The sequence below is a fragment of the Lissotriton helveticus genome, chromosome 1_1 (assembly GCF_964261635.1).
Source record: "Lissotriton helveticus chromosome 1_1, aLisHel1.1, whole genome shotgun sequence".
Classification (NCBI taxonomy): Eukaryota; Metazoa; Chordata; class Amphibia; order Caudata; family Salamandridae; genus Lissotriton; species Lissotriton helveticus.
Genome location: NC_136057.1, coordinates 358735614 through 358748037, shown reverse-complemented (window position 1 = coordinate 358748037; position 12424 = coordinate 358735614). Strand labels below are relative to the sequence as shown.

Below are 12424 nucleotides of genomic sequence, written 5' to 3'. Positions count from 1 at the left end.
GTCTATATCAATCCAAAAACTGGACATGTGGAAGCAATTCCACACAAAAAGAGACCATCAGACACACCACTTCCAACTGTGGTTCCTGCCAAAAAGGATTGTGCAACATCTCCAATGCACCCTTCCTCTCCTTCACCTTCTTCCTCTCCTCTTACTCCATATATTGAGCCTATAACTTCTCCTGCTCAATCTCCTGCATCATCACACCACACTGACGAAGAGTATGACTTAGGTGGGGGGATGATGTACCAGAGACACATACATATCCCTTAGATGAGGATGAAGATGTCAACCCAGAATATTCCAAGGAAGATTATGCATATAATTTCCAACCAAATAATGCACCAGACATGCCTGATCCTCGATACTACCCAACAAAACCTTCCCCTCCAGAGGATAGTATTTGGTTCAATCATCTACTAAACAGAGCTGCACTTTACCACGGAGTTCCAATGCACTCTGATGCCATTGAGGAGGATTTCTTATTAGACACTTTTGAGCAGTCACAAAGATCTACTCAAATACTACCTATGATCAAAGGGGTCATTAAACATGCCCCAGAGATTTTTAAAGATCCAGTATGGTGTAGGGTACTAAATCCAAGAATACAGAAAAAGTATAGACCAGCACCAGCAGATCCTATCTACATTAAGGGACATCTACCATTGGACTCTTTAGTAGTGTCAAATTCATGTAAAAGAGCCAATTCCCAAACTTCTGGTGACACACCCCCGCCTGACAAAGAATCAAAAATCATTGATGCGTCAGGGAAACGGATTGCTGCACAAGCAACAAACATATGGCGCATAGCAAACACACAAGCCTTACTCTCACGCAACAATAGGGCTCACTACGACCAACTAGAAAAGTTAATGGAACATCTACCAGATCAATACAAAGATCAGGCAGCAGAGCTCTTACAGGAAGGCAAACTAATATCTAATGCCTCCATTAAATGCGCACTAGATGTAGATGACACAGCATCTAGAGCAGTTAACACCACTGTTATCCTCAGACGTCCTGCATGGTTACGCATTTCTGGTTTCAAACCAGAGGTACAAACTACCATCCTCAACCAGCCCTTCAATCAGAACCAGTTGTTCGGGCCAGAGGTAGATAATACACTAGAAAAAATGAAAAAGGACACAGACACTGTTAAGTCTATGGGTGCATTACAATCTACCCAGACTAGAGGTTCTTTTCGTCGCTCCTCTTATAGAGGAGGCTCCAAGCAGACCGGCGCAGATAACACGTTCTCTTTTAAAACACATACACAAACCCCCTCTAATAAGTGTTACTTTTGAGGAGGGTACAGAGGCAACAACAATAAGGGAAGAGGTAGAGGTAACAACAACAACCGCTCCTCTTCCACTCCCAAACAGTGACTTCCCTCTGCCTACCCTACAACATTCCACACCGGTAGGGGGCAGAGTATCCATCACAACAGACAGGTGGGTAAGACAAATTATCCAACATGGCTACTGCCTAGAAGTCATAGCAACCCCCCTAAACATACCACCCAGGCAGCGTCCAATGTCCACAGAACACATAACACTGCTTCAACAGGAAGTCCTAGCACTTCTACAAAAAGATGCTATTCAAGAGGTCCCCTTACAGGAACAAGGAACAGGAGTCTACTCCCTGTATTTCCTAATACCCAAAAAGGACGGAACATTAAGACCGATCCTCGACCTCAGGCCCCTAAACCACTACATTCAATCAGATCATTTTCACATGATCACTTTACAACAAGTACTCCCATTACTACAACAGGGAGACTTTCTGACAACACTAGACCTAAAGGACGCCTATTTTCATATTCCTATACATCCTGCGCACAGGAATTATCTAAGATTTGTCATACAAGGACAACACTATCAGTTCAAAGTCCTTCAATTCGGAGTCACAACAGCACCACAAGTGTTTACAAAGTGCTTAGCAGTAGTAGCAGCACATCTCAGAAGACAACAGATACATGTCTTCCCTTACCTCGACGACTGGCTCATAAAAGCAAGATCGTTCAACCAGTGTGTACAACACACAAAACAAACGATTCAAACATTACACGACTTAGGGTTTACAATAAACTACACCAAGTCGCACCTAGAGCCTTCGCACGTTCACCAATATCTAGGAGCTACCATAGACACATCATCAGCTCTAGCCTATCACAGTCAAGCCAGGATTCAAAGCATTCAGAGCTTGGTCTCCCTTTTTCAATGCCAACACTCTCTTCAAGCCAGAGTGTTCATGAAACTAATAGGCATGATGGCGTCTTGCATCTTCATAGTTCCTCATGCAAGACTGCAAATGCGCCCACTACAAGAATGTCTAGCACAACAGTGGAATCAGGTCAGCTCACAGACCTGGTGTTGGTAGACAGCCGTACATATCGCTCTCTGCAATGGTGGAACACCAAAAACTTGACAAAGGGACGGCCGTTCCTAATACCTGTTCCACAAATAGTGCTGACAACAGATGCATCCCTCACAGGATGGGGAGCCCATCTCCTGCACTATACCACTCAAGGCCAATGGAACAGCCAACAAAAACTGCTCCACATCAATCATTTAGAGCTGCTAGCGATTTACCTAGCACTCAAGACTTTTCAGGTACAAGTACAAAACAAAGCTGTTCTAATCCGGACGGACAATATGACCGCTATGTATTACATACAAAAACAGGGGGAGGGGCACACTCTCTGCAACTGTCCCAGCTTGCACAGAACATTTGGAGATGGGCCATCCCTCAAAACATACACCTGACTGTAGAACACCTTCCAGGAATTCACAATCAGATAGCAGATCTGTTGAGTCGTCAATTACAACAGATTCACGAATGTGAGTTGCACCCACAGGTTCTACACCATTCTTCCAAATGTGGGGGCACCCACAGATAGATCTGTTTGCCACCCACGAAAACGCAAAATGCCCAACCTTCGCCGCCAGGTTTCCACACCCGCGGTCGGAGGGGAATGCAATATGGATGAATTGGTCAGGCAGATTTGCGTACGCTTTTCCGCCTCTCCCACTCATTCCACTAGTAGTACGCAAGCTCAGACAACAGTCTCTCAAACTAATACTAGTGGCCCCCACATGGGCACGCCAGCCGTGGTTCACCACACTACTAGATCTCTCACTGGTTCCACATCAGAAATTACGGCTCACGCCATCCCTGTTAACACAGAACCATGGAAAAATAAGGCATCCAGAACCAAGCCAACTGAATTTGGCAATCTGGCTCCTGAGGTCTTAGAGTTTGGCTACTTAAATTTACCACCAGAATGTATCAACATAATTAAAGAAGCTAGAAGACCCACCACTAGAGTATGTTATGCTGCTAAGTGGAAAAGATTTGCAATATACTGTAACAACAATCACATTGATCCATTGGATGTTTCCATCCAAAATATTATTTGTTACCTTCTACACCTACAAAGGTCCAGCTTGGCTTATTCTTCCATACGACTGCATCTAGCAGCAATTGCAGCCTATTTACAAAATAGACAGCACCTATCTCTTTTTAGAGTACCTGCGATAAAAGCATTTATGGAAGGATTAAAACGAATAATCCCACCTAGGTTACCACCTGCACCAGTATGAAACCTGAACATTGTCCTTACAAGACTCATGGGACCCCCTTTTGAGCCTTTACACAGGTGTGAATTGCAATTCCTAACATGGAAGACTGCCTTCCTTATTGACATCACCTCTCTCAGAAGATTTAGTGAAATACAAGCATTCACAATAGAAGAACCATTTTTTTAGATACACCCTAACAAAGTGGTTCTTAGACCTAATCCAAAATTCCTGCCAAAAGTGATTACTCCTTTTCACGTTAACCAATCAGTAGAGTTACCAGTGTTTTTCCAAAAACCAGATCTGTTGCGGAAAGGGCTTTACACACCCTAGATGTTAGAAGAGCTTTTATACTACACAGACAGGACTAAATCCTTCAGAAAGACAAAACAACTATTTGTATCTTTCTGTTCCCCACACAAAGGCAATCCCATATCTAAAGGAGGAATTGCCAGATGGATTGTAAAGTGTATTCAAATATGCTATCAAAAAGCTAAACGTACACTAACAGTTCCTCCTAGAGCGCACTCCACTCGCAAACTAGGAGCCTTTATGGCTTTCTTAGGAAACATACCACTAGAGGACATATGTAAGGCAGCAACATGGTCTACCATACACACCTTCACTAAACACTATTGTGTTGACGTGCAAGCCAAGCAGCAAGCTGCAGTAGGCCAAGCTGTCCTTAAAACACTATTTCAGTATGCTGCAACGGATACAAGCGACCACCGCTAGGGGAGACACTGCTGCACAATCGTTGCTAAATGTACAATCTGCAGCTCATATGCGTCGAACGAAATATGCTACTTACCAGTATGCATCTGTTCTTGGCATGTAGAGCTGCAGAGTTGTACATGCCCTCCCGCCTCCCCGGGACTTGTATCCGTTCCAGTACTCATCTTACTTAGATGCACACGCATGGACATCCTTTCTCTTTACTTCTACTAACTCCATCCTCCATCATTTCCCATCATGGCGAAAAACAATCTTAGGATGGAGTCGATGACCATGCGCAGTATTGTCCAAGGGAGGAGTCACCTATCTCGTAACTACAAAGACTTCTTCCAAGAAGACAACAACCTGCAATCATCCGAGCCCAACACCAGGTGGCGATCTATTGCTAAATGTACAACTCTGCAGCTCCATATGCCAAGAACAGATGCATACTGGTAAGTAGCATAGTCCTTGCTTGAGGGGACTTTATGAAGGACCCGCTGGCTGTCTGTTTAGGATTCCTCCATCATGGCTTTCAAATGTAGCAGACACGCCCATGTGTAATCTAATAGAGGGTTGGGACAGATATAAGAGGACTTCATTTAAGATCTGCATGTATACATTTCTTTGCTTTCCTGTGTTGGCTCTCTGAATGAGCGCTAACCTTTACTTTTTCACTGTTCTGAGCACCTATGACCAGAAAGTAGAAAGTTGAAGGGATCAAAAACATTGAATAGGGTGGTCATGTCTGATGACTGAAATAATTGTCACCATACAAAAAGAGAAGATGAGGTATGAATCTAAAATATAGTGCAATAAGCTGTGGAGCGCTGCTGCTCTTGCTGGCTTTACTTTGCACGTCCTGAATGTGAGTTCTATAATTATGCACACAATTGCAGAGATTTCATTTCCCTGTTAAAAACTGCTGTTTGAAAGGCTGGGACATCGATAGCATTACCTCCATAGCATTATTTGTATGGGAGGAGGGTAGATAGTTGTGTTTAAATGCAGAATGGATGGAAGGAGCCAGGTGTTAGACTGAGCAAGGAAGTACCAAGCAACTTTGTAGCCTTGCGTGCTACACCACAGGCAGAGGAGGGCCACCTAGAAACAGGCTGCAGAAGGGTACTTGATGACAAGTCTAGGAGCTTCCAACAGGAAGCTCAGTTTGTGATGGTCCTGGGAGCAGGGGGGGGGCAGTTGGTCGTCGTGGACCCAGACCAATGAGCTGGGGTGCAGAGTTGTGGTTGGCTGGGCCCGTGCGTCAAAGGCTCTCAGGGTTCTTGGTTAGACCTGCGGGGGTGAGGGTGGGCAGCTGAGCCACTCTCTGTACTGTCCTCTGCGATGCTGATGTCCCATGTTGGCTAGTCTGTCGTATCGGCGATGGGGTCCAGATTAAACTTAAACAAGCTTTGGTTGCTGCAAAAGCTCTAGTACCCCGGGTATTTGTGCATGGCAGCTCCAGTATGCCCTGGCGTCTTCACACTTGGTGGTGAGACAGATTTTACCTCCTGGAGCACGGTGACCTCCTCCTGGGTGGCTACTATGTCAGTGAACAGCAGAAAGGTGAACCAGACGTTGCAATCGGTGTCTGCAGGTTGCAGGGAAGTGGCTCCTCTACTTTAAGGGAGATGCTGAAGCGAATTCTGGAGGCCCTCCGAGGTGTTCGGAGGATGCACAGACTGTGTAGGAAGCTGGCTCAGTATATACTACACCAAAGTAAAGTATAGTGTGCACAGAGTCCAGTGGATCCCCAGAGGCTTAAGTAGAAAAATCTCTATTTGTGATAGTGTGGTCGAGCAGTTAGGCTCATCAGAGGGCTCTGTTAAGCATTTGTTGTACACACTCAGGCAAGAAAAGATTTCACACAGTTGAAGACTGGATACAAAACCAATTGTTTTGTACAAAAAGTTACTAATTTGTTATTTTATTTTAGAGCCAAGATGAACTTGTTTTGCAAGGGAATTGTTTTGCAAGGCAGTAAAAATGCTTTACAGTAGTAAAATACTTTAGTATTGTCAATCAGAAACAGTAGGACTTATCCAGTATCGGGGTATCTTTCATAAATTCACATGCCTGAATCATCCCCCGTCGCCGAGGTGGGAGTCCCACGGTATATAAAAAAGCTGTACCAAAAGTAAATTACAGTAGTAGGCCCTATGAGAAGGCCTGAGGCCTAAATTGTAGTAGCCTATCTACCTCATTATGCTAAAAACACCAAAGTCTTTGCTCCAACCAATCAGCTTACAGCACCCTCTAGAACCCTCTCTGCAGAGCCAGTTCTCCTTAGATTTTCACCGCACGTCGTGTGGAAGGGAGTCTCCATGAGTCTTGACTCAGTTTTTTCTTCAGAGTTTCAGGATGTCTGACAAGAAGGCCTTATTTAGACCTTGTAGAACATGCGAGAAGAAAAGGGTCCATGTTGATGACCAACATAAGGACTGCATTTATTGCCTCTACCCAAAACATGAGGCTAAAAATTGTAAGATCTGCCGCACCTTCCCTTCTAAAACCTTAAGGGATAGGGAGGCCAGAGTCCTTTTGTGGCTAAATCCTCTTCTACGGGTGATGAAGACAGAGCCTCTACCTCCAGTAAGAGAGCGAGATCTCAAAAGGATAATTCAAGTGAGGGGAGAAAGCATACTAAAACCTCCCACTCCACTTCAGGCTCTTCACAGAGATCTCCACATACTATCTCTGGAGCCTCAGCTACCAAAGATTTGTCCAAGAAAACCGTGAGTAAGAGCTCTTCTGTCTCCTCACCTGTGACTACCATCTCTACTTCGACTTCTTCATCTATGGCTATGATCTCCACCACAGCCATCACTTCTCCTATTCTGTCTACAAAAATATGTATTGTGGCTAAAAGAACCCTCGTCGACGACCGCCTCGACGACGAAGAAGCATAAGTTGACGAAGAAGCCCCCGTAGACGAAGTCATCTACGCTACCGTCGACGACCGTCTCGACCCACTCTATTCAAAAACCTTCCAGCTGGTATCATACCAGAGGCAACAAGGATCTTATATCTCACGGCTCATGCCTTCTCATCTGTTAGAATCTTACGCTGATGATGAGGAAGAAGATTTTGAGGACGACGACAATGAGGGAGCTTTTGGAGTGGCTCACCATCCATTTGAACTCCATATTAAGTGCCAGGATGATGACGAAGATGATACATATTCAGGACATTATTACCAGAAGGACATTGTAGTGCCTCATCATACGGAATACCAAAGGCCATTTCAGGTTTCAGAGGTCAGTCACTTACCGCCAAGCCGTATTCAGGATTTACAGGCTATGCTCGCGGATTATAAACAACATTTTCCGCCGCAACCAGCTCAACCTGCTGTCCCGGTTCCTCCACCTCAAGTTCCTCCGCCTACTCCAGTCATGGAAACTCCGCAACCTGGTTTGCCTACACAAACCCCGGACACTTCTTCGGACGAAGAAGTAGAGGAAGGAGAGTTACAGAACATACCTCCATCGGATCCGTGGGATGACTACGTTATTCCTATGCCGTCTCCACCAACTCCACGACCTTCAGACTCGCCACCTGAAGATATAGGTGGATTCCATAATCTTATGCAGTGCGCTGCAAATAGATTTCAGCTTCCGGTGACGGTGGAGCAAACAGGCTGTTTTCTTCATGATTTTAGAGAGGAAACTAGGAAGGGGTCTATAGCCATTCCTAATATAGATTACATCTGGCAAGAGGGCATCAAGGTGATGAAAAATCCCGCTTCTGTGCCTGCCGTGTTACCACGAATAGACAAAAAATATCGTGCCCCACTCAGTAGTCCTTTATGCCTCATTGGTCATCCGCGGCCGGATTCGGTCATTTCACAGGCCGCGCAACAAAGGTCGAAGAACCCAGCCACCCCCATTACTACACCACCAGATAAGGAGGGGCGGCGTTTGGACCTTATTGGTAAAAACAACTCCACTATGGCTGCTGCATCCATCAGAGCGGCAAATTCTTTGGCGATTTTAGGGCGCTATGATCGTCAAATATGGTCCGACATGGCTGGGCTCATAGATCTGATTCCGGAGGACAAAAGACAAGAGGCTCGCAAGATCCTAATGGAAGGAGAGCGCGCAGCTGCGGAAACTATTGACTGCACATTAGACATTGCGAACACGAATTTTAGACAGCTGGCGGGAGCTGCTGTTTTGAGACGTCAGTGCTGGCTAAAGGCCACTACCTTTCGGCCCGAGGTTCAATTAAAAATACTGGACATGGCATATGACGGAGAGTCCCTGTTTCGGAAGCATATCGACGAAGCTCTCCAAGCAATCAAAACGGACACTGATACTGCAAGATCCCTAGGTTCACTGCAGTATAAAAGAGGATCTTTCAGGGGCGCAAGAGGACGTGGCTACTCTTCCAGAGGAGGTTACTATCAACAAGGCAAACAATACCAGCCTCAATATCGTCAGAACTATCAATCCTCTTATTGCTAGTCCAGAACAGCTGGTTACTCTCACCAAGGAGGAAGAAAGCGCACAAATAATCAAGGGCGAGACGCTCATAGAAAACAGTGAGGTCAGTTGGGCGCCAACCTCAATACCTTCCCTCCCTGTGGGCGCAAAGATATCTGCCTTCCAACAACAGTGGCAGCACAACACTACCGATCAATGGGTGTTGGACCTGGTACAGCATGGACATACCCTGGAGTTTATCACCAAACCTCCAACAACTCCGCCCATGGGTCCCCCTCCCCCTCATCTTCACTTATTGCTCAAGGAAGCTCATGTATGAACAGAACTAAACACAGGTTGCTATACCAAACCTTACAATGTCATAATTACGTACAACAAAACATATAGAGTTAAAAATTCATTTATTTTGAATAAACTTAAAAAACACACAGTTGTAGGGTTAACTAATCTAAATTCCTAGTCTTAAAATACAATTAAAACAATACAACCAATTGCGGCCTGCACAATTGAAAAAAATGACAGAACAGGTACAAAATAAAATTATTGAGTACAAATTGTATATTCTGGCTCAGTTTTCATTGCACCGGAATTGTATCGCTATAACATCAGCAAATCAACTTTGATGTTGGAGACTTGAATTATACCAGTTATTGCGTCGACGCCTTTCGGTGGGTTCGCCTTGTAGTAACCACCTTTATCAAGACAAATGATTATCTGTCACAACCAGGGGGTTTGTTAAATTGCAAGGAAGCTCATGCAATGCTCCTCAAAAACGCTATAGAGAAAGTTCCAATCCATCAGAGGCGGACAGGTTTCTATTCCCGTTTTTTCCTCATAAAAAAGAAATCAGTGGAATGGCGACCGATCCTAGACCTGCACAATCTCAACAAATATCTCAAAAAGCAAAGTTTTGAATGGTCACTCTTTCGGACATTTTAAGTTGCCTCAACGAGGGAGATTTTATGGCTTCTTTGGACATGGAAGATGCATACTTCCACATCCCAATCCACCCAAAACATCGAAATGATCTCTGTTTCACTGTGGCTGGCGCCCATTATCAGTTCAAAGTACTTCCATTTGGCCGCAAGTCTGCTCCAAGGATTTTTACAAAGTGCCTGGCTCCGGTAGCGGCAGCACTACGCTCATCAGGGGTCCAGGTTTTCCCGTACTTGGACGACTGGCTAGTCAAAGGTCCGTCAAAGTTCAAAGTAAAGACCGACATTGCACTCTGCCGCACCCTTTTCATCTTTAGGACTCACGGTCATCGAAAGCAAGTCTCAATTGACTCCGAGAAGGACCCTGCTATTCCTAGGAGCTTGTCTAGACACGATACAGTGCAAGGCATTCTTGTCTCAAGAGCGGCAACTCCGTCTACAAGCATTGGCCATAAAACTATCAAGAAGAAGGTCACTTTCAGTTCGACTCTTCGCGTCACTTCTGGGAATGTGCTCTTCGGCCATCAATCTCATTCCATTGGCTCGTCTCAAAATGCAGCCTCTACGGGAAGAGCTACATCTTCAATGGCAGCAAGCAACGGGCTCTTTCGAGGACACCATCACAATCACCCCACGCATGGTAGAGGCTCTTCAATGGTGGACATTACTACACTATCTGAAACAAGGACTCACATTCTTGCAAACTCCTCCAGATTTCATTCTGACGACGGATGCGTCCATGGAGGGCTGGGGAGGTCATCTCCAAGACTTAGAGGTGCAAGGCAAATAGTCTCAACAGTCTAGAGTTGAGAGCCATTTTTCTATCTCTACAAGTGTTCCTTCCCAGAATAGCATCTATTTCATCTAATCCGGTGTGTTCAAATTAGGCCCCGGTCTATGTCCACATCTCAGAGATAACACTGAGTTTTTTAATTTGAGGTAAGAACAAAGAGACCATATGAATCCATCTACCTCCCTTTATAAATAATGCAGGGTTATATTCAATCATCCCTTCGTTCCATGCATTTCCATTCTTTCATCTATTCCTGATTTTTGGCAAAACTACCATATGAAGTTAGAGGGCACCAGTGTAAAAATGTATAGCAACAATATAGAATGAATTTTCTTGACTCTTTGCATAGTGTATGATATGTATTCTGTAGGACATCTAGGAAATACTATTGAAAATAAATTGAACAGTTAGATATAGGCAATGTATGTACCATTACGATATAGTAATTCTGTGTTTCTTTATAGAAACCGTCCTGAAGAAGGTTCTTATCGCACATACCCGAAACGCTGCGTCGACACCTGTTCTTTACGAACTTTTTAAACCATTTGTGCTAATTTGTATTAATGATTTTTTGTAATATGTGTTTGATGTCATGAATGTATGATTTTATGCACTGTTTTTATACTTTGATACTACGCTAAGACGTAGAATAAACATATGTATGTTTTTTATATAAAATTCTAGTTTTGTTCACATTACTCTTTACTTAAATTGTTTTATAATTTTGTAACTGGATGCCGCTTTGTCACTATAATCTTGTTAACGAGTTAACACTGTATAAACGCTATAAGATACGAATATCCATCAGGGTGAGTCCTTCATACTGCAGAAGGTCTTCTTTCTATTGGGGCTGGTAGATTTGCCAAAAACTAGGAAACTAAAAAGTGTATGTTTGAGACCACATCTAAGGTCTATGTACAAACAGGGACACTAGTACTTTCTCAGATTGATAACCCCTGGTCCCAGACCTTTTCACATAAGGGGGCCTCCTCGACTTTTATTGGCTCTTCAATGGTGGACACAACTACACTATCTGAAACAAGGACTCACATTCTTGCAAACTCCTCCAGATTTCATTCTGACGACGGAGGCGTCCATGGAGGGCTGGGGAGGTCATCTCCAAGACTTACAGGTGCAAGGCAAATAGTCTCAACAGTCTAGAGTTGAGAGCCATTTTTCTATCTCTACAAGCTTTCCTTCCCAGAATAGTAGGGTCCTCAGTCCTGGTCCGGACGGACAATACCACCAGCATGTTTTATGTAAACAATCAAGGAGGGACAAGGTCAGCTACACTGTCCAAAGAGGCCCAAGAGTTATGGGAATGGCTGACACTTCACAACATAACTCTCAAGGCAGAACACGTCAGGGGCCTCCACAATACCCTAGCAGACAAACTAAGCAGGTCCTCGTCGGATTGCCATGAGTGGGAGTTGGAAAAACATTCAACTGAACAGGGTGTTTCAGACTTGGGGCAAACCAATGTTAGATCTATTTGCAACCCGGCAGAACAAGAAATGCCGGTATTAGCCAGCAGATCCCTCAACAGGGATCAAGAGGGAATGCCCTGTCCATGCGATGGTCAGGGATCTATGCTTACGCCTTTCCTCCGATCTCATTGATTCCGCGAGTGTTGCGCAAGATGAAATTGAAGTGCTGCATCTCCTTCTAATTGCTCCCAGATGGCCTCGTCAATTTTGGTTTCAGGAGCTTATGTTACTATCACAGGAGCCTCCGATCAAACTTCTGCCAACTCCAACACTACTGTCACGCAACAAGGGTCAGATACTTCACCCAGACCCTCAATCGCTGAAATTGCACGCATGGCTCCTAACTTCTTAGAATTTCAACACATCCAAATTCCTCAAGACTGCTGAGACATCTTAAAGAAAGCACGAGCCCAGAGCACGTTGAAGACTTATCGTCTCAAATGGAAGCGTTTCTGCTCCTGGTGTAATTCAAACG

The 12424-nt window shown here is 44.5% G+C and overlaps 1 protein-coding gene across 1 annotated transcript in view; it reads left to right on the top strand.

Annotated features, from left to right (window-relative positions):
• CECR2 (CECR2 histone acetyl-lysine reader) overlaps positions 1-12424 on the top strand; it is an 849481-nt gene that overhangs the window by 771613 nt on the left and 65444 nt on the right. The gene's annotated exons all lie outside the window — the stretch shown is intronic.